The following is a 20,496-nucleotide window of genomic DNA, read 5'->3' on the forward strand; positions in this document are numbered from 1 at the left end:
CACAGACATGCATACATGCTATTTTCATTTGTGTCAACATGGATTCAAACCTCAATACCTTTTTGAGATCTCCCCTTATTAATCTAATCACACACAAAAGCATGAGTTACTTCGTTTTTACTGAAGAGTTCATGAAGATGGGAAGGTGTTTAGAGCATAAATGCAATACAAATAAATTTGTTTAAAACTCCATTCAATATTTCCGGCCTCTAAAGGGCCTATTGGCACTAGTGTTCTCTTTGCCCTCAAAGCCTTTGCCCTCAGCTACTCCTCTTTCTTTACCACCATCCTCCTGGGAACAGGCTCCTCCCCAACACAGTACTACCCGATTGGTACCCCAGGCAAAGGGCAGCAGTGGCTCTGGGGTGAGCTGGGTGGTGAGGGGGGTGGTGAGGCAGAGACACAGCTCCAGGCAGCAGAATGTAGGGAAGAGCCAGCCAAAAACTCCTCCCAGGAAAGCAGGACCACACAAGCTAAGGTTGGAAGCCCCACACATGCTCCATAGACCCTCAGACTTCACTTAACAACACACAGATTTGAAGTTAAAATTATTTAGAATTACAAAACTGCACCTGCAGAACATTAAATGAAGTGCAAGGCCTTCTGAGAGCCAGCCCTGTGGGAGAGCACCATTCACATGTCCCCGAAATTAGCCCTGATCAACAATATGCAAGTGCTTGAAAATGTTTACTGGTACGTAAATGCAAAGCATTATGGCTGTAATCACCAATATGCAAGAATATTAGGTCCTAGCTACTCTGTCAGGCATTTACCTAGTAACTGCAGATTTATAAAAACATGGAAGCGTTCTCATACATTTGTTTTCCCCACAGGGAGGGAAAATGTTCCCAACTTCTTCCCTGGCAGGGATCATGCATTCCTAGTGGCAGGGCGAAACCAGCTTGCAGGGGGCATCCTTGCCACTCACACAGAGCTCCCTTACAGGAGGCATGCCCGAGGCAGAGGCCCTGACTTCACCTCGTATCAGCACTGCAGCTCCCCCTTTCTAAGCAGGAAACAGGAGCTCCCACCTTAGAGCCTCCTTCAGCACCTGCTCCCCTCCGCTCACCACCTCAGGCCTCCAGGAACCTGGGGTTCTCTGGCACACACCTTCCATTAACTGAGAACTTGGAGGTCAGGGATGTTCCAGTGTCTGGTGACACTCCTCAGGCCTATGGGTACTGGGCTGCAGCCCCTGCCCCCTCACACCTCACACAAAGATTTGATTCCTCATGTTTCAATACAGCAGATTTTCAGGGCTATTTTTTAATATTTATAAGAGCATCCAGTGATTCAGAATAAAGCAATTCTTAAACAGCTTCTTGGTCTACATCATAACTGGAAAAAGCAGCTGAGAGAAAGGGGAGAAAATGCAAATTGGAACATTGTCACCCTCTGTACCCACTAAGGACCTATTTAGAGCAAAGTAGTAATTTACCAAATGATAGCCTAATGGCCTGAAAGAGTTAATGTGGCTGCCCACGTTATTTCTACCTAGAGAGTCATTTCTGCCCTAGGGGTATGCTGGCTCATCCTATCCTAGATCCTGACAGTATAGAGACCTAGCAGACTGAGTGGACTTTCATAGCACTGAACCATAGACCCCGGTGCCTTTGTGTCCAACAGAAAGGGAGTGGGTTAGTGGTTCTTCAGGGGCATCCAATCCCGCCAGAACCCCAGGGGTCCTGTGTTCTTCCAGTCCTGGGGTCTTTTTCTGTGAGCTAGTCAGGGTCACAGGCACTACCACCAAATACCAGGTTGGGCGTTGTTCTGCAAAGGGGAGAAGGTCTTAGAGCCAAGCTCTTATCAGTCACAGCTCTGCTGCAGGAAATTACATGGGACTTGGAGTTAGGAATTTTGAATCCCAGCAATGGTTCTGCTACTTACTAGGTATGTGATCTTGAGCAAGTCAATGACCCTCACAGGGGCTCATTTTCCTCATCTATAAAATAGAAGCGATTAGTAAATTCCAACCTCTGGGTTGCTGTTTCGAGGATTAATTGATACAGCATGTGAATATACTTTGTCAACTAGAAAATACCTTACAACTGTCCATTATTTAAAGAGCTGGCATGGCATGACAAAGAAATCATGGATCACAGCCACACATCTTGCATTTCATTCTAGTGATGTTCAATTTTAGAAAAACTACTTAGCCCCTCAGAACCTCCACGGTTTCTTCATCTGGAGAAAAGATGGTACTAAAGTAAAAATAAAAAACCCTCCAAGGCTGTTGAGGTAATGCACATAAAGACCTGGTACATAATAAATGTGTTTCTTCCCCTCCTGTCAAGTCCCTATTCCCAGAAACATCTTCTACATGTATGCCTGCCCTTTGGCTCCCGGACCTCAGTGTCTGACCCCCATCCTCCATGGTTCAGGCAGACTCTGCTGCACCCTTATGCTGAGTTCTCTGGCTCCTCTCCTCTGCCTTCTGGGGAGGCAAAAAGAAAGAAACCAGTCCTGAGGGCTGAAAATAAATGTGTGTTTCAGTCCTGCACACATGTGATAAAGGTCTATGCAAAGGTGGCACCTACTTTTAAAATACTTACTTTTGTTGTGCATCTAATTCTCTTCTTGGTGATTTCTTAACACTGAGCCTGATGCTATTAAAATGTTTTACACTTCATGGAGTTATCAGATGCCCTCAGAAGTATGGAACCCATCGGTTTATTGGACCTCTTCAGGTACCCAGCAAAGCCTTCATCTTTTCCCACCCAAGTTTCTCTCCCCTGTTTCCTCACCATCAATCTAATTTCTGGAGATCATCCTAAATTCCAGCTTCTTTCTTGTCCTCACCCTCTATTCAGTCACCCAGTTGTTGAGATGCTACACGTTCATGTCTCTGGATCCGTCCTTGACCTCTTTATCCCCACCTTACTACATTCAGAGTGTTATCCTTTCTCACCTGGATTTCTGCAGTGGCTTCCAAAATAAATTTTATGTCATAAAGTCATTTTGAGCATGAAATGAGGTAATAAATTTTACATTTAATATATTAACATAGCACATAAATTAACATAGCCTGTGGCCCCTAGCAGGTACAAAATAAATGGTAACTATACAAAAGTTTCAGAAAAGAAGTTTTGACTCAGTGTAAGAAAGACTTTTTTAGTAGTAAAAGCCCCAAAGATGTGATAGGCTTCTTCAGTCAGAAATGAGCTCCCTGGCACTGTAAAAGTCCAAGTTTTGGTTAAGTGATTCTTTCATAAGACATTATAGAGGAGATTCAAACATCAGAAGGGAGGTTGGGATATATTACATTTAGGTTCCCTTCTGAATAAGTCAGGATGCTTCCAGTTACAAGTGTCAGAAACCCAACTCAATGGCTGAGTCCAAACAAGGAACATACTGACTCAGGTAAGAGATAAACTCCAGCAGTTTCACGCAGAACTGGATTCGATCCTCACTGGGATGCCATCACTGGAATCCCTCAGTCTCTCTCACTCCATATCTCTGCTCTGCTTTCCTCTGCCCTGGTGTGCAGACGCTGTCCACAGGATGGCCCTGGGCAGCTCCAGGCATTAAGCTCAGCATCCAGGCAAAGCCGGTGTCACCAGTTTAGAAGCCTCAGTGGGAAGAGTGCTCCTCTTTTCCCAGCATTTCCAACAGTCCTGGGCCTGACTCTGCTTGAAGGAACCACTGTGGCTGAGTGATGGAGACTTCTGGCCAGTGGTTCAGTGGGTCCACTTCATGGTCAGAGCTTCTAGGGTCTCTAGGGTTTCATAACCAAGTGTGGAAAGGTGGGTCTCCAGAGAAAACCAGGCTATTGATAACAGGAGTAGAGGGACTGGGTGTTGAGCAGGAAAAAACAGTGGACATAAACCACACCTTCCTATCCTAAGATTCGATTTTTCTAACCCAAAATTATTTTTGATATTATATAATTATTTCTCCCTTTGTCCCTCTAGTATATTTCAACACCCTTAATGTGCATTCCTGGAGAATTAACATAATGACATACATAATCACCGTCAAAGGATAGGTTATCTCGCCCTCCACAAAATCCTGTGGAGAAAATAAACTTTTTTACGAGTCTACGAGACAAAAAGTTACAGTCCATTTCCAGTTGCATGGGCATTTCCTTGCTTATAAATCTGATAAGCACACTAGAAGGTGCTATGGGAAGGAGCTTTGTTATATAGTTTGGTTAATAAATTGGAGTAGCCTCTTAATTCTAAAGACCCATGAGTTGAAATCAGGGTGAACTTAATTCTCTGGTTGAAAAACTTTTGTGCTCCAGGTATTGTTCTGGATTTTTACATGGGGCACCTATTTAATGCTTAAAGAACAATTCTCCTATTTTACAGATGCAGAAACTGAGGTGCAGTAAGATTAAACAACTTGCTTAGAGTCTACAACTAGTAAGTGATAGAGTCAGACTCTAATCCAGGTCTGAGCCCATGGCCTTTTTCTGTACATTATATTACCTCCTCGAGGCCTCCAAGTATGAGTCTCCAATATGCTATAAACCACATTTTTCTGAACCAAAATCAGATGCTCTAACTCATTTAAGGAAGGCTGCCCTGGGAAATCTGGACTCTGTAGCCCCTTAGTGAAACAGACATAGAGCAGGTTGCTGGAGCGTTTTTCGCTCACGGCTAACCTTGGAAGTTGCTGTGAGTGTTGAGCACAGCTGCTCTGTTGGTTAAAGGTGTTAGAAGGATGAGATACTTAGCACCTGTGCTGTGTGACTGAAACTGATTCTCAGCGTCTGGTTATAAGCAAAGGCTGCAAATGAATGTCTTAGCTCTGGCTCAGTGGAGCTGTATGTGGCTTGGGCCTTGAATGTAGTTAACATCCAAAAGAAGTCCCCAGGTCTTAATTCAGAGACTGGGGCAGAACATTCCTGGCAGATAGGCCAGAGTGTTTATATTCATTCCCCCTGGATTCCAAGCCTGCTTGCCTTCAGGAAAAAGTGTAAGTCCCTTCTGCTCCCTCTCAGTTGTGTTAGCTTGGTAGTTAAATCTGTAAATATGCCTGTGGTTAATAGGCAGTCTGTAAGTTGTTTTAAATTTATTATCTGAAGGAATTTTTCCATAGCAAAAGTATGATTATACAATGATTAAAATACATTTATGAGCTGTGGAAGTCAGCCTATGCCTGACTTTTCTCAGTAATGATAAGCAAGCCCTGAGTACAAGGAGGAATTGTACTGCTCCTATGGCAGACATATTACACCAGGAGCCACACATGCCCACTCAGCATTCAGTGCCTTTCCTGATGCCTACGTCTTGTGGAACTCCTTGATTCTGTAGCTTTCCCATTACACAGATTCTCTCTCGGACTCATGTCCTATGCCCTCCATTACACATACCAACTTTTTTTCTTTTTGCAAAATTCAGCACCATGCTTTCTACATGTTAGAAGGCAAGGTTCATCAATATCATGATTGTAAATCCACATTCATAGTTTCACAATAGCTTAGTTATGAAATATCCTTCTGTTAGAAACTTGTTCACACAGTTGAAAAGATTTGTTTGAGGGTGAGGTTTCCAGAAACTTTCCCATCCTAGCCTGTGGATCATGTTTCATCACACAGTGTAAAATGGAAAATGTGGGCGCTGTCCAGAGTTCTGACTTCAAATCTTCCATTCTATAATCCTACATGCAGTTCTAATTGATGACAGTCCGCTCCCAGGCCTTGAAACTATCAGGAATCAACTGACAGAAAATTAGTACCTCTTGCCATCACTTCTCTCCTGTGTTCCAGATTTCTATTCTATCTGCTTTCTGCATGTGTCTATTTGGAGAGCAACTATATTTCAACATGTCTGAAGCTTTCTTTCACTTACTCAACAAACATTTACCTAATGCCTTTTTAGGATCAGTAGTTGAACATAAGCAGAGCCTTGACCTCATGCAGTCTTATGGGGAGATCCATAACTAAACAAGTAATCATCAAAAAAATGATACATGCTATATTAGAGGAAGAAAAGTTAGTAAGAGCAAAAGAATTTTGTGTATGCCAGTGCAGGGCAAGAGATGTTTGAAATTTTTCCCAGAATAAGTTACATGTTAATTGGAATCCTTAAGGATAATCTGGAGTTACTTTGAGAAAGAGTTTCACAAAGTTAGTCTGTATATAATCTACCTTCCTTTTCCTCAGCACCCAGCTAAACGTTTGACATCACAGGCATTCAATAAATCTTGGTATAATGAGTAGAAGTATTTTTACATCACTACCCTTTAAAAATCACTAACATAGTTTAAACGAGCGTGGAACCGATCTTTCTAGCAAACACCACACACAATACACAATTTAAAAACATGTACGTGTGTAAGATTCACTCTAAGTTATCAGAGCTTTAATATAAGGTTTCCCTCTCTCTCTTACTTTTACATCAACCTTTAATGCTATTTATATCTGAGGCTGCCTGCCTGGATTTTGTTTACTGATCTGAGATATTTCCAGCTTTAAGTCTTGTAAACTGTCACCATAATTCTGAAGGACAGGGACAACTTCTATTTAAGTAGATTTGTGCCATGTCTGCTTTTTAGTGGTTTTTTAAAGTATTTTTGTCTTGCTTAAGGTACTCAAAACAAACTAAAAACTGTGTGATATGATAATTTAGAATACAAAGATAAACTAACATTGAAATAATAAAGATTGATTTTTTACCTTAAAATTCTTACTATGAGTATTTATTCCTCTAAGAATCTCAAAGTAGTTCTCCTAAGTATGTAATTATAGTTGACTTAAGACCAAAAGTCAAAAATCAATTTGTATTACCTCATGGAATTTCATGGTTGATCCATGAAAACTGATCTTCCCAGTTTCAGATGCTAAATCTACATGAATCTGTTGAGAGGAGAGCCTGCCTTTTTGTTCATTGCCTTCATAATCCAGAAACAGTCCTTATCCTAGATTTTTATGATTCCCTTGAATCCAGATGAACTAATCAACCATCTTGGCACTTTTCCCTTGTTTTCCTGGAAATTCTACTAAAACGTTAAATCCTTTCCTAGTTGAGGTTACTACCATTGAAGGTAATAGGCATATATTCCTTTTCTACTTCAGAATTCTAAGATATTTTTATCAGAGTGCATACCTTAAAGGTTTTTAAAAAATCTTTTAACAGCTAACATTTTTAGAATGTGTATTATGTGCTAGATACAACAGTTAGTGCGTTACAAAGTGTGTAAGTTAGGGTTCAATCAGGGAAGCGGAACCAGTAGGACATATATACTAAGATATTTATTGCAAGGAATTGGCCTATGTGATTGTGAGGACTACCTAGGTAAATCTGAAATCTGTAGGAAGGGAAATAAGAAAGAGCAGTCTGAAACTCTTAGGTAGGGACTGAAATTGCCATTCATAGATGGAGTTTCTTCTTCTTTAGGGAAGCCTCAGTTATCCTCTTAAAGCCTTGCAGCTGATTGAATCAGATAATCTGGGATAAGCTCCCTTAGTTAAAGTCAATCAATTGATTAGGGACTTCAATCACATCTACAAAATACCTTCACAGCAACACCAAGCTTCATCTATGATTAAGTAACTGGGGACTATAACCTAACCAAGCTGGCACATCAAAAAGACCACCACACTTGTGTGTTCTCATGTCCTCCTAACCACAACTCTGTGAAGTAGTTCCATTATTATCATATTCATTTCATAAATTGGAAAAGTGAGGCTCAAAAAAGTTAAGTGACTCACTCAAAATCACAAAACTATTAAGTAGGATAGCCATTACTTGAAGCCACAGATCTCATTCCAAAGTTGGAAGCTTAGCTACTGCAAAATAGTACCTCCAAACAAATTAATAAATCATTGCAATTCTGTTCCTCTAAATCTGTACAAAGGGACTCATATTCATGTTTTATATGTCTTTCAGAAAAGTTTCCACCATCTTGAGACTTTGTGAGACTAGAATATTCAATATGGTCTTGTGGATAATTTTTTAATGCAAAGGAAGTATACAGGAAATGGGAGGAATCCCAGAAGTTAGTTGTTTCTGATATGAAATTGCTGTTCTTAAATAAGTAGTTTATGTTGGAGAGGGATGCATTTTTGATGATCTGCAATGGAATAAATGCCTTGCTTTTCATTAGAGGTACAGGGAAGTGGGAAACAGATACCAAAAGAATTTTCTCTAAATTGCCTTATTTTTTCAAGGAACATATATTCCTTAATATAACCAAGTATTAAAAATATTATTTTTAATAATTAAAATAATATACTATATGTTATTGGTATTTTAAATAATATAAACTGGAACTTGACTGACTTTTTTTTACCAAAAAATAAAAATGCCAAAGGAAAAAATAATTCTGACATTGAATATGCTGGGGTACCATATTGTCATGGTAAGTGTCTGAACAAGTAGCAAAAATTCATGCTTTTGCTCCTGCCTCTAATTAGAGTAGGTCATTGGACAAGTGACATAATCATTCTAGGCAAAAATTTCCTTTTCTACAATATGAGATGGTTTTAGAAAATGACCTTTTATATCCTTTATGCTGTTCTTGAACATAAAAATGTCTAAAATTTCAACTATAAATTAGGGGTTATTTTAGTGCCAAAGAGGAAAAAATAATTCTTCTGTGAAATATTTAATGTTTTTACCCCAACCAGTACGATATTACAATGATAATATCTTTATGTTTTAATATGCATACCTGGAGGTTATTACCAAATTTCATTAGTGCTGTGCTGAAGTTAATTTCCAGAACTATAGTATTTAATATGTGAAATGATTATGCTGAATGGAGCATCAGTAACAGCCACGATGGACAGCCTCTACCCATCCCCTCCAAGCTTCCTCAAGGAAGGTTTTTCACTAGCCAAGCACAAAGGCTGACAGAGAATTAGATTTGCATATTTTCTAGAGGTGGTACAGACACAAAATGGCCTATAGGTCCCAAATGACTCTAAAGTGGAGAGAACTCAGTGCAATGCAAAAAGGTAGCATGCCTCTTTTCTAAAGAGCCTGTAGTTCATTACTAACAAATTGCATCTCTGAGAATTACCAATATTGTTGATAAGAGAACAAATCCAGAACAGAATGATGCCCTGGGGACTGTCATTCTTCAGATATTTGCATGATTGGGAAATCAAGAAAACACCTATTTCTCCTCAAGTCACATGTGTTTAGACCTCAGAGTGACAAATGGAACTAAATGGCCTGACTTCCAAAACCACTGAAAGTTTGCTGATCTTAAAAGCCAGATATCCACACCCCAGTCAAGAAGGCAGATCATGTCTAATCTGTTTCTGTACGTATACGACACAAAATCAAAAAGCTTCATGAGCTCCTTATGTCAATGAGCAGTGGTTTCCATATGGTTAAGTGCCCACACTCTGGAACCTGGCAGGCCTGGGTTTATATCCTGCTCCTGATCCTTGCTAGCAGGGTAGCATCAGAGTATTTTCTTAACCTGAACTCATAAAAGCAATGACATAAGGGTAGACAAAACAGTGGACATTCAGTGATTCTTGTTTAAGGTAGTAAATGTTGTCCCATAACTGCTAGCTGTAGATTTCTAAGCCTTTTTTAAAAATCCGTACCATGAGGATAATAAAACTACCTCACAGAGTTGTGAGAATTAAATAAGATAATCCACAGATGCCTGGCAAATCATAAGTGCACAGTAAACATCACCTATTATTAAAAAATTAATTCTCATTTCTATTTTAGTGCCTGACATTTCGCAATTAATCAAAATCTTTTTTCTTTGTTTTTAAAGCAGTAAATGTATCCTCTTTAAGTCTGGAAAGTTCATGTACCCTGAACAATGATCAGTACTGTTTGGAGGTGCTCCTAATGCTGTGTACACTGTCTGGATGCTGTTACCGTGTTTTCAAATACTGGTTATCCTCTGTAGGAATCTGGGGTTCTTATCCCAAACCCAGTGGGCAATTCACCCTTTTGGATGGAACGTTGAAACACCAAAGAGCTGAAGTGTGTGGGTTGGCAGATACATTCATTCCAATGTTATGGTATTAGGCAATCGGTAAACCACACATTATTTTTATTTATTTATGGCAAGGAAAATCAAAGGGATTAAAAAAAGGGGGTGGGGGAGAAAAGCCTTACCATTTAAGGTCAGATACACTTCATTTAATTGGCATTATTTTGAAGGGAAACCTTTGCCAAAGGAAATTTCTGCAGCTGTTGGTAGTCGTAGACCGGGAACTTTGATGGAAACTGGAGGCGGGGGTGAGGGGTGCTTGGAAGTATGAAAATCTTACTCAGAATCTCAGCCATTACCCCCCCCCCAAGTCTGTCGGGAGCGGGTCGTTCCCCTCCCCCCCGAGAACAGCTGGATTACTAGTCGTACGGGGTGGGGTCACCGGTCCACACCAGTCGAGGACCGCTGTGGCTTCTCCTGCGTCGTGAACTCAAAGCAGCTTATTTAGTGGGAGGAAACCCGAGGTGGGAGAGCAAGACCCGGCTGCTCGCCCCTCTGCCCGGCGCAGCGACGGCGGCTGCCACCGCGGGCGAGCTGGTCCCCCGGGGCTCCTGCGGAGCTGCTTGGCCGCTGCGACTGCGGCGGCCTCTCGGAGCGCGAGCAGGGGGCGACGAGCAGCGGGATGCCCACAGTAACGCAGAGGCGCCCCGCAGCCCCCGCGCGCCGGCCCGGCCCGCGTCGCTCTCGCAGTTAGGGTCCGACCGAGTGGGAAGCCCTCCCCGGCAGCTAGGCCGACACCTGCCACCCGCCCCGGCAGCCCGCCCGCGGGAAGCCGCCGCAGAACAATGGACAGCGCCGCCGGCAGCCCTGGAGACGGCGCTCGGGGGAGGACGCGCCACCGCCGCCGCCGCCACCGCCGCCCGAGTCGGCGCGCGCCGCGTGGGGCCGGGCGCGTGCGAGGGCGCGCGGCGGGGGGCGGGGGCGCGCGTGCGCGGGCCCGGGAGCTCGCGGGGAGAGCCCGGCGCTCGGCGCAGCGCGGCGCGGCCGGCTCGGCGCCTCTTCCGCCCCCCTCGGCGCGCTCGCCCTCGCCTCGCCGCTCTCGTTCGCTGGGGGCGCCCAGAAAGATGCTCAGCGGCAACGGCTAGGCGAGCGGAGGTGCCAGCCACATGTCCGCGTCCTCGGGGGCCGGAGCCCGCCAGCCCTCGCGGATCCCGGCTCGCAGCCAGCCCGCGGCCGCCGCCGTCGCTAGTGCCGAGCGGCTCGGGTGAGTAGCGGCGTGGCGGCGGGCGCGCGGGGCACGGCTGCCCCGGCTCCGGCCCGCGCTCGGGCGATGCGGCTGCGAGAAGTGGTGCCGCGGCCGGGGCAGGGGGCCGGGGGGCAGGGGGCCGGGGGGCAGCGCCGGCCGCACGTCTGGAAGGCTGCGGGGGGCGCCGGCCGGGGCATTTGTTGCAGCCTGAACCAGCGGACTCTGCCGCGTGGGCTTTTCATTTTAAACGTGGTTTGGTTATTGGTTTCCCTCACCTCCCACCCCTCGGGTTCGGCGCATTTTGCCTTCCCTTTCCTCATCTTGCCAGGAGTTTGAAGCGGTAAATTGCCGATGTCTTTTCAAATGGTTTGACTTTCGCGAGTATATATTTTACAAAGGTCATTTGTCTTCAGTATTAAAAAAGCCACGCCAACCGTGTAATCTCCAGGTGCGCCTTGAATCACCTTTCAGGAGTAGACGCTAGAAGGGTTGGTACTGAGCGTGCCCGCTCTCCTGGTGCTTTTTATACGTTGATTAATCGGAGGGGGACGTGGGCATGGACTTTCCAGTGCTGCGCCTTGGAGAGCGGTAATAGAGCAGCAGAGACTGCAATTTGCTGCTTTCGTGAAGGTCGGGTCAGCATTTCCATTGAAAGCCCAATTTCCGTGGTTTTAGCTTGGACGTAATTTTACTCTAGGATAAAACTTGCCAAAGCCAAGTTTGTTGTTTTAATAAGGTCTTGTTTTTATAAGGATGCCACCGCCGCGGTTTTCTTTCTTTTTTTTTTCTCCAAGAAAACCAGCCGTATACAAAGATGAGCCTGTAAAACAAATGGGCAGCTCAGGAAGCCTTTGCCTTTTCAGAGGCTAGTCCTTGCTGCGGTTGTCATTTCTCCTCTCCGAGCAACTGAGATGTGAGTTCTAGAAAACTAAAAATTCAATCCCTGTACTGCGCATATACACCCAACATGTTGTTTTGGTAGATTTGGAGGCATATGAACTTTGCGGTCTTGATGATTCTGAGACACTTACTGGATTAGTATACTTACTCTGGGGATTCGCATCTCGAAAGACAGAATTAGAGAAAATAGTGTAAGAAGGGCAACATGAGGAATTTAGGTACAACCTACGACTTCTCTGAAATTTGACACAAGTCACCAAGGGAGTCTGTAATTCCCTGGGGTAGTCTTTGCCATAGAGTATATAGATTCACATTAAAAATCGGAGCCAGAAGGAAGGGAGGGAAGGAAATTGGAAAAGCTCTCAGAGTTCCTTGGAAACCTGTGTTCTTTGTACGCAGCAGATGAGTTTGGGCAGGGAGATGCCGGTGGTGTCTGGGTTATTTGAGTTCGTAGTATTGATGGCTCTGTGACAAAATAAGCTTTATGACGGGGGCTGGCACTATTCCACTGTGAAGGTTTCTTCAGGAGTATTGTGTTCTGTCGGTCCTGAATAGCCCTTGGTCTGATGGCAGTGATCCTCCTGGACACAGACGGAGGAGACCGGAGTAACTGGTGCAAATGAACTTAAAACCAATGCCTGCTACCTGGGAGACTCAGTGACAGTGTCATACAAAAACATGATTGCAGAGACATTTTTTTTTAAACTTCAGAATGCAGGGGGAGTTTATGTTGGAAAAGCAGCAAAAGATCAATGCTCCTTGTTCAGGGAGGGGATCTGTGTACTCCAGTTGCTAATTGTCAAAACTTTATTTTACTGCATTGGAGTTACTTTGCTCAAAGCACTTTGGCAGTTGTGGTAGAAGCAATGTTTTTTGTAATCAGTGATAGTAGATTGACAGTCCATCCATGTATCAGGAATGAGAGACCCTGTATTGGCACAGTTCTGCTAAGAGGGACCAGAGAGAGAACAAAATGTTTTGCCTCTATTTGGAGATCAAATCTCCATTAAAACAATTTTGAAATATAGCATGGTACAATATTAAGATTTGGGGGCAACTAGCTTTTAACAAAATTGTAAAAGTGCCGTTCTTCAGTCATTTAAAATGATAATTGCTGTTGTTAACCTAAAAGTTTGCAGGTTTAATCAAATTCGTATACATGTACTGAGTCCTGATACATTCTTGTCTCTTAATTTACTGCATATTGTGCAGTTGGCCTGGGAATCTCTGTCTTTAAAATAGTAGTATTTGTTTAAAGTTATTCCGCATATTCTAAATAGAGTATAAACTAGCAGACAGTACATTATATAGGAAAGGCATTCCCAATAGTCATTTGTGATGTTCTTATCCTCTTTTAAATGTTGGCACATATTTTCCAGTTTATTATCAAGTCATTCTCATTGCGTCATTGATTGAAGAAGCATTTTTGAGCACCATGTGTTTTGAATCAGGTTTATCTCTTCTCTAAATGTAAGGCAGACATGTTCTCTAAATATTACATTGAAATAAATGCTTTGGTGTTGTCAGTGTTTATACCATTGGCAGAATCTGTAAAAACACTGGGTAGAGTTTATTAATGTCCTTATTTCTGATCAGATGCTGGTGTCAGCATATGTCAGTGTAATATCCATCAATCTGACTAATGTCCCAGGAGGAATGAACAATAAGCAAAATTATTTTGGAGATTTGTTTGATTAAAATCATTAGTGGTCATGAGTAAAACACTTGTATTTCCACAGATACATTTGATTTTTACACATTTTGGATTTGCAGCAGTAACTCAGACTTAGCATTTACAAGGGCCAATACCACTAATCAAAGGTCTTCTGTAGGCCACCAGTAATTAATAGACATGTGAACAGAATTCAGATTTGCTAACTGATTACCTGTCATTTTCCTTCATGAACAATAGTAACAAAGCATAAATGTTTGCCATTGAATTTAATGGCAGTGCATATATCAATAAGCCTTGAGAATATTGTTGCAGGCATATTTCTTTGAGTGAAAGATTACATTAGCTATGATGTCTTTACTCTTTTATTAATATTTGATTTATTTAAAATGATTGTTTTCAAAGTGCAATATTGTCAATATATTTAATAATTTGCTTGAGAAAGAACATTTACATGAGTGTATTTATCTTCCCCCTTACCTGTCAATAATGCATTGTTGCAGAAATCTATTTTTATGTAGATGTAATTTTCATGTAAAAATTAACCTTTCTTATAATTCTAGCGTGAGATGAAAACCATTCTTGTTCATCTGGTTTTGGCTTTCTCTTCAGAGAATCATGAGATGGTTTTTTTAGAAATCAAAATATGATTAAGCTGAGTCATTTTTTTCTTTAAAAAAATCATGAGAATACATAAGCTTGTTTAGATGAAACTCCAAAATGAGTTCCCTAAAAATTTTTGTGTTTAGCTAGTATCCCTCCATCCTCGTATTTATAGAGCAAAGATTTACTGGCAGTTTTCTCATATGGGAATAAGGAGAAATGCAGAGATCAAAACAAAACTCAAACTGGAGAAAACAAAATATACATTCCTTTCAGTTTCTAAGTACTCTTTAGTTTGTTTTTAGGTAAATCTCAAAACTAAGTTCTAATAAATGAACTTGTATGGGCACATCTCTTTGGGGTTTGGAATTAAAGTAGCTAAACTGAAAACTAGTTAACCTCATAGGAATAACCACAAGATCATGCTCTGGAAAAGTCAGTGACGGCACTGAGATTTTCCTAGGTACCCATGTTTACGGTGTTCCAGCTCCTCTGTCGCTACGGACAGTTGCTTTGAAGCACACGGGAAGACTGTTGGAAACAATGGGTGCCCCCAGCATGATCACGGTGCCGCTTGGCCATGTGTTTCAATGGTACTTTGTTCTGTAACTCTCGTAATACTGGCCAGGTTGCTTTTTGTAGCAATTTCAACACCAAGGCTCTTGGCAAGAGAAAATTGTATTTTAAGACTATTTGAGCATCCTCTCATTTTTGTACATTTCAGTTAGAATGATTTTTTGGTAACCCTGAGTTTTATGGTCCATTTTTGGTTTTAATTAAGTCTTGAGAGTGACTTGCATAAAGTTGTAACTGCAACAGGTGGTATGTTTTGTGTTGTGTAATATTCAAAAGTCTCATTTGCCTATGTTTAGAAATCATGACCATGTTGTTAAGTTATTTTTCTAGAAACTTAAAATGCAACTGTAAAAATAAGCTGCTTCTCTTCATCTCCATGATTCATTTCTCCAGAAAAGACTTGCAGACCATATGCAGTATCTCTTGGCTCTTAATACATTTTTTTTTCTGTCTTAACTGTCAACTTAGTGTAAAAATAATTGGTTCAAATTGTTTTCTTGTAGTACAGCTTTCCCTCCGGAATGGAAGGTCTGGCATTGCCTCCTAAATATCTCCCAAGGGTTGGTTGGGACTCCTAGTATGAATGATGCTATTTATTTCACTCTCCTGGTAGATTAGTCATAAAAACTCATGCCAAAGCAAATTTGGGACAAAGCTTCAGATTAGAAATATATAGTCCCTCCCAAGTTTCAACATTATTTACACACTGGCTCTCCCTTCTCCTACCCACCCTAAAGTGCTCCAATCAGGAACCAAGCTGTCTTAGAGGATGAAATTTCCTAGTAGCTAAGCAGGAGAAACTTTTCTGCCCCATCTTCTCCTGACCACTCACCACTGACTTCTTCTCTCCTCTGTCAATGAATGCTCTTAGCTCAGGTGTCTTTCAAATCACACATCCCCTATAATCCCTTTCCTTAGTCCCCTCTCTCATAATACCTCCAGAAAATAGATATGTTCTTCCCTCTTTTACATTTTGACACAGCAACCCCAGTTGATAAGCATTTTGAAGCATTCAGGGCAGTGCTAGTGACAGTCTGTTATCAAAGGAGCTGAAAGCTGTACATTTTACAGTGAGGTTGTATGCAGTAAAAATAAACACCCAGGGCCAGAAAGCTTCACAGCTCTTGAAAATGCCCTGAAGTTCCCTTCAAAATGCCCACAAACATCTCCACCAGGATGAAAGATAAATAATAATTGTAAATTGTTTCTATTTAAGTCAATTAAAATACTTCTTTTCAATTGTATATTATGCCAGTGATAACTCATCATATTGATTTTCTCATATTTTTGTTGCAGATACACAGAATTTTAGCCCATTGTGGTTCCAGGAGACTTTTGTGGGCTCACCTTGATCTGTCATTATTATTTTTACTATCACTAATCTGAAGGAACATGCATTCTGAATTCTAAACAACTGACTCAAAAGACAGCTGTGCAAACACAGCCCTTCTTTTTAAACTGAGAAACCATCTCTGTGCGTCTTCATTCACTTGAGAAATATTTATTGAATGTCTGCTTTTTTGGAAATATTTATTGAATGTCTTCATTCTTAGGGCAGGAGATCTAATAGTGAACAAGGTCCTTGTTTTCTAGAGCAGATATTTAGTGGGGGAGGAGTGATACCAAACAAGTAAATAAATAAATGGAGATGATCATCTCAGTTAGTGCCCTGAAGGCCATATTACACAGTGAAATGTTTGACATGTTCTGGAGGGGAGAGGGGGATGATGCTTTTAGGAAGTTATTCAGAGAAGATGTCCCTGAGAAGGTGCTCCTCAAACAGAGACTGAAAGGTGAGCAGCACCCAGGCGTGCAGAGATGCTGAGGAAAGAACTTTCCAGGCAAAGGGAGCCGCATGCTAAAAGCCCTTGGGGGAATAAGCACAGTGTGTTCGAGCAACAGAGAGCAGTCCAGTGTGGCTGCCGCTCAGCCTTACTGGTCATGCCATAGTTTGGGTTTTATTCTAAAAACAGTGTGGAGCAAATGGAGAATCTGAAGAAGTGCAATAGCTTTACCCTTGAAAAGAATGCACTGGCCTCTGTGTGAAGACTGGATAGAAGTAGGGCAAGAATGGACACCGAGAGTCTACGTAGAAGACCCTGAGAGGGTCCAGGTGAGGAATGAGGGTGGTGGATGAGGGTAGTGGCAGTAAACAAAGAAGAGATGTGGACGTTTCAGAATGTCAGATTGTGAAAAAGTTTTGGAAATTCTACAAATGCAGAAAAATGCAAAGAAAATAGCACTTCTCCATAATTCTCACCATCCAAAGTAATCTGTTATATCTTGGCATTTTTTAAGGAAAAATGATCACTGTATTATTTTAATATTTCAGATTTGATGTGTAATCATGATAAAGAATTCAAGCAATTCACATAAAACAAATGCTACATTTTAAGTTACCATAAATCCCACAACTGAGAAATGAGGTCTTTAATATTAGACTAAAATCATTTAAGGCATCTTTCCATGCATATAGAAAGGGATTGGTAAATGGATACATGAATAGAAAGAAGTGTTTTTATAACAATGGCAACAATGGAATCATACTGGAGATGCTATTTTTAAATAAAAAGCAGTAAAATTTGTTTTCTTATTTTTAACAGCAGAAAAAAATGAAAGTAAGAGAACTAAACAATTATTAAACTTCAAACAAATGTCTCTCTACTGCAAGAGTTATTCCCTACAAGTTCTCCCCTTATGGTTAAGAAAAATGGTTGTGAAAAAATGTTGAGAGATTTGAGCAAGAGTGGACTGAGATCTCTGTGGAAAGGTTTTACAATTTGGGACTCCTCTTTAAGAAATGGAGTATATTTTACAAATTTTATAAAGACATGACCATGTAAATGCTTTGCTGTGACCCCTTTTGTGGCCTGGGAAAAAGCAAATCACCCATGTGGTAAAAGACCTCAGTAGCTTTATAGTAAATACCTCAGGGTTAGACTCGTTTTTTTTAAACTAACATACTCTGATTTTAGATTTATTAGTTGGGTCTTTGCTGTAAGAGATAGTGTCATCAGACTATTGCCATCTCCTTGGCTAACAATTTTAATGTATTTTATTCATTTATATTTGTATTAATTTATGTGTCATGTTTATAACATTTTCTATTCTGCAATCATAATTACTAAGCTTATTAAGTATAAATTCTTCTATTAAAATATACCCAGTGTTTCCCAGTCCTTTAGGATAGCTTCTCCACTTCTGACTAAGTTCTTCGACTCATCTCTTAATTGCCTAAATCTCATTGTCAATTTCTTTTGGTGCTTATTTCGAAAAAGATGAGGCCACTACATTTCTGAGGGTTGTTTTTTAATATTTGAGGATGCCTTCCTATTTTAAAATTGAACAATATGGATATAATATTCTTGTGTTCTGCTCTCTTTCCTTTATGATTTTGCAGTCATTACACCAATGTTTAGTAGCATTCACTATTGTTGTGCAGTCTGAGGCCACCCTTAGTAGGTGGTTTGCGTTTTCTGCCTGGATCCCCTAAAATTCTTTCTTTATCCCCACAGCTCAGTGGCATAGCTAGGATATGTCAAGGCATTGAATGTTGTGTGTCAAAGTTTTCTTCAGAACAGTGTGCTCTTTAATCTGCTGGTACTGTTTTCTACTTTTGCATGTACCTTCCATTTGTATTGTGGCTACTTTGGGAACATCAATTATCCTTACTTTGGGTCATCTTTGTCTCTTCTATTTCTATTCATTTCTTTATAATTTAATCTTTTTGTCATTTTCATCTGTATTTATAGTGTCAGTATTTCAGTTTTCAGAAGTGTCTCCTCTATTTCTCTATGTTCTTTATTGAATAATTGAATCTAAAATGATTTTCTTTGGTCTTTAATTTGTTTCCTTAGGTCCACAATCTCTCTTTTCACCTCATTCATCTCATTCAGTTGTTTCATCATTCTGTCTGTAAGCTTCAGTTTTTCCTGAAATCATTCTTTTAATGTAGAAAGTTTGTGAAGATTTCCTTCTTTTTATTTGAATAAAGTTCCTCTACACTTAGCTCCTTATGCTGTGGCTATTCCATTTTATATTCTTCCCTTCCTTCCTTTTCTCCCATTCTTCATCTTATCCTCTCTCTCTCCTTTCTACTCTCTTCCCTTACTTGCATATCTGCTATGATGGCTTTTTTCCCATCTTGCTGGTGCTTGGGGAGTTTTGCCCAGACGTGGTGTAACTTCATAAATCACTTCCCACGTTTTTGGGACCAGTTTGCTTTCTTCTCTGAGCTGTGTCTTACTGCCTGGATCTGTCTACTATTCTGAAGTCTGAAGAAATTGCAGAGGGAGCTAGAAATTGTAGCAAAAGGCAACTCAAGCTGTATGCAGTCTCTCCTAGATTTCATAGGCTGTGCTCTCTTGGGTTTTTCTGAATGTCCCTATTATCAGCATTCATTTCACCAAATAAGGAGGGGAAATATGAGCGATACCAAGGACAGCCTTTTTATAATTAACTACAGGGCTCCGGCTGGGCTAGTGGCTACCCCAGAGATAACTTGGGGCTACAAGGTTTTCCTTATTTCAGTGGGCAGCCCTGGAATCTTCAGTTCCTTTTCTCCCTTTCACATGTTTCTGTTACTCCTTAGCAAAGAAAGCAGATAAGGATATTCACTGAGTGTGCTTTTCTCTAAATTTAGGTTTATTAGTAAGAATTCTCAGAATTTTGTTAACTCACCTCTCTGGGGATTGAGAAGAGGGTTAAGAACCAAGCAACACTGTATCTCATTATCTTGTTTCAGAATTTTCTGTTTCTTTCCTTGGCTACCAGTTTTGAGGTTTTTATTTGCTTATGTTCCATTCTTTGACCAGTTACTGTTGACATTTTTTTTTTAGAAATGTTTACTACTTCTTTACACATGTTAAGAATTTAGGATGGGAAGTTCTGTGAGGCAGGGTATATTTGCCATCTTAAATCAGACTCTGGGATATATTTTAGAGATGCCTTGGTGATGAATTAATCTGAAAGATGAAGGAAAGGGAAGAGTTATGGATGACTCCTAAATGTTTGGCCTTAGCAACTGGGTAGGTGATGAACAGATTGGGCTGGTGGTGGGAGAAGGAATCGAGTTCTATTTTAAGCATTTTAAGTCTGAGAAAGTTGACATCCACATGGAAATGTCAAGCAGGTGGTTGGATCTCCTAGTCTGAAACTCAGGGGAAAGATGCTCAGTAGCATCTAAAGCCATGTGTTTGGATGAAGTAACCTAGAAAGAGAACCTGTAACTATAGGGAAGTGTGTATTGAATATGTACAACCAAGGTGGGTACATGTATGAACTCTTTAGGCTCACTGTTCTTAATCTAACCAATCTCTGAAATCTTTCAGTATAAATGTATCATATTAATAGTTGGTATGAATGAGAAATGTAGATCAGAGGACATTTTAAAGATGGGATTCTTCTATATCTACATGTAACTAGGAAAGTGTTGACTTTGAAAGATCATGTAGACTTTTAGCTGTTAGCCCATATTTGAAAGTGATAAAGACTTGATTTTAAACAAATAGCTATAAACTATTAGTTTTGAAGACTCAGTTTTTTCTGTTTTCAAAGTGAATCTGTATGTACATTTTTATTTCATGTATACTTTTGTAATTTAAAAAGCCAGCTTTTGCTCTTAGAAGATGTACATTCTAAAGCACTG

The 20,496-nt window shown here is 40.8% G+C and overlaps 1 protein-coding gene across 9 annotated transcripts in view; it reads left to right on the forward strand.

Moving 5' to 3' along the window:
* Positions 1–20,496, forward strand: part of ANKS1B (ankyrin repeat and sterile alpha motif domain containing 1B) — a 1,001,987-nt gene that overhangs the window by 850,538 nt on the left and 130,953 nt on the right. The window contains exon 1 of one of the 9 annotated variants that reach the window (XM_057486485.1): positions 10,850–11,116. The exons of the other annotated variants lie outside the window; for them this stretch is intronic. The gene's annotated coding sequence lies outside the window, so the exon portion shown is untranslated. Of the gene's footprint in view, positions 1–10,849; positions 11,117–20,496 lie in introns of those variants that run through there. 9 annotated transcript variants of the gene reach the window in all.

Source organism: Manis pentadactyla, chromosome 10 (genome assembly GCF_030020395.1).
Source record: "Manis pentadactyla isolate mManPen7 chromosome 10, mManPen7.hap1, whole genome shotgun sequence".
Lineage (NCBI taxonomy): Eukaryota > Metazoa > Chordata > Mammalia > Pholidota > Manidae > Manis > Manis pentadactyla.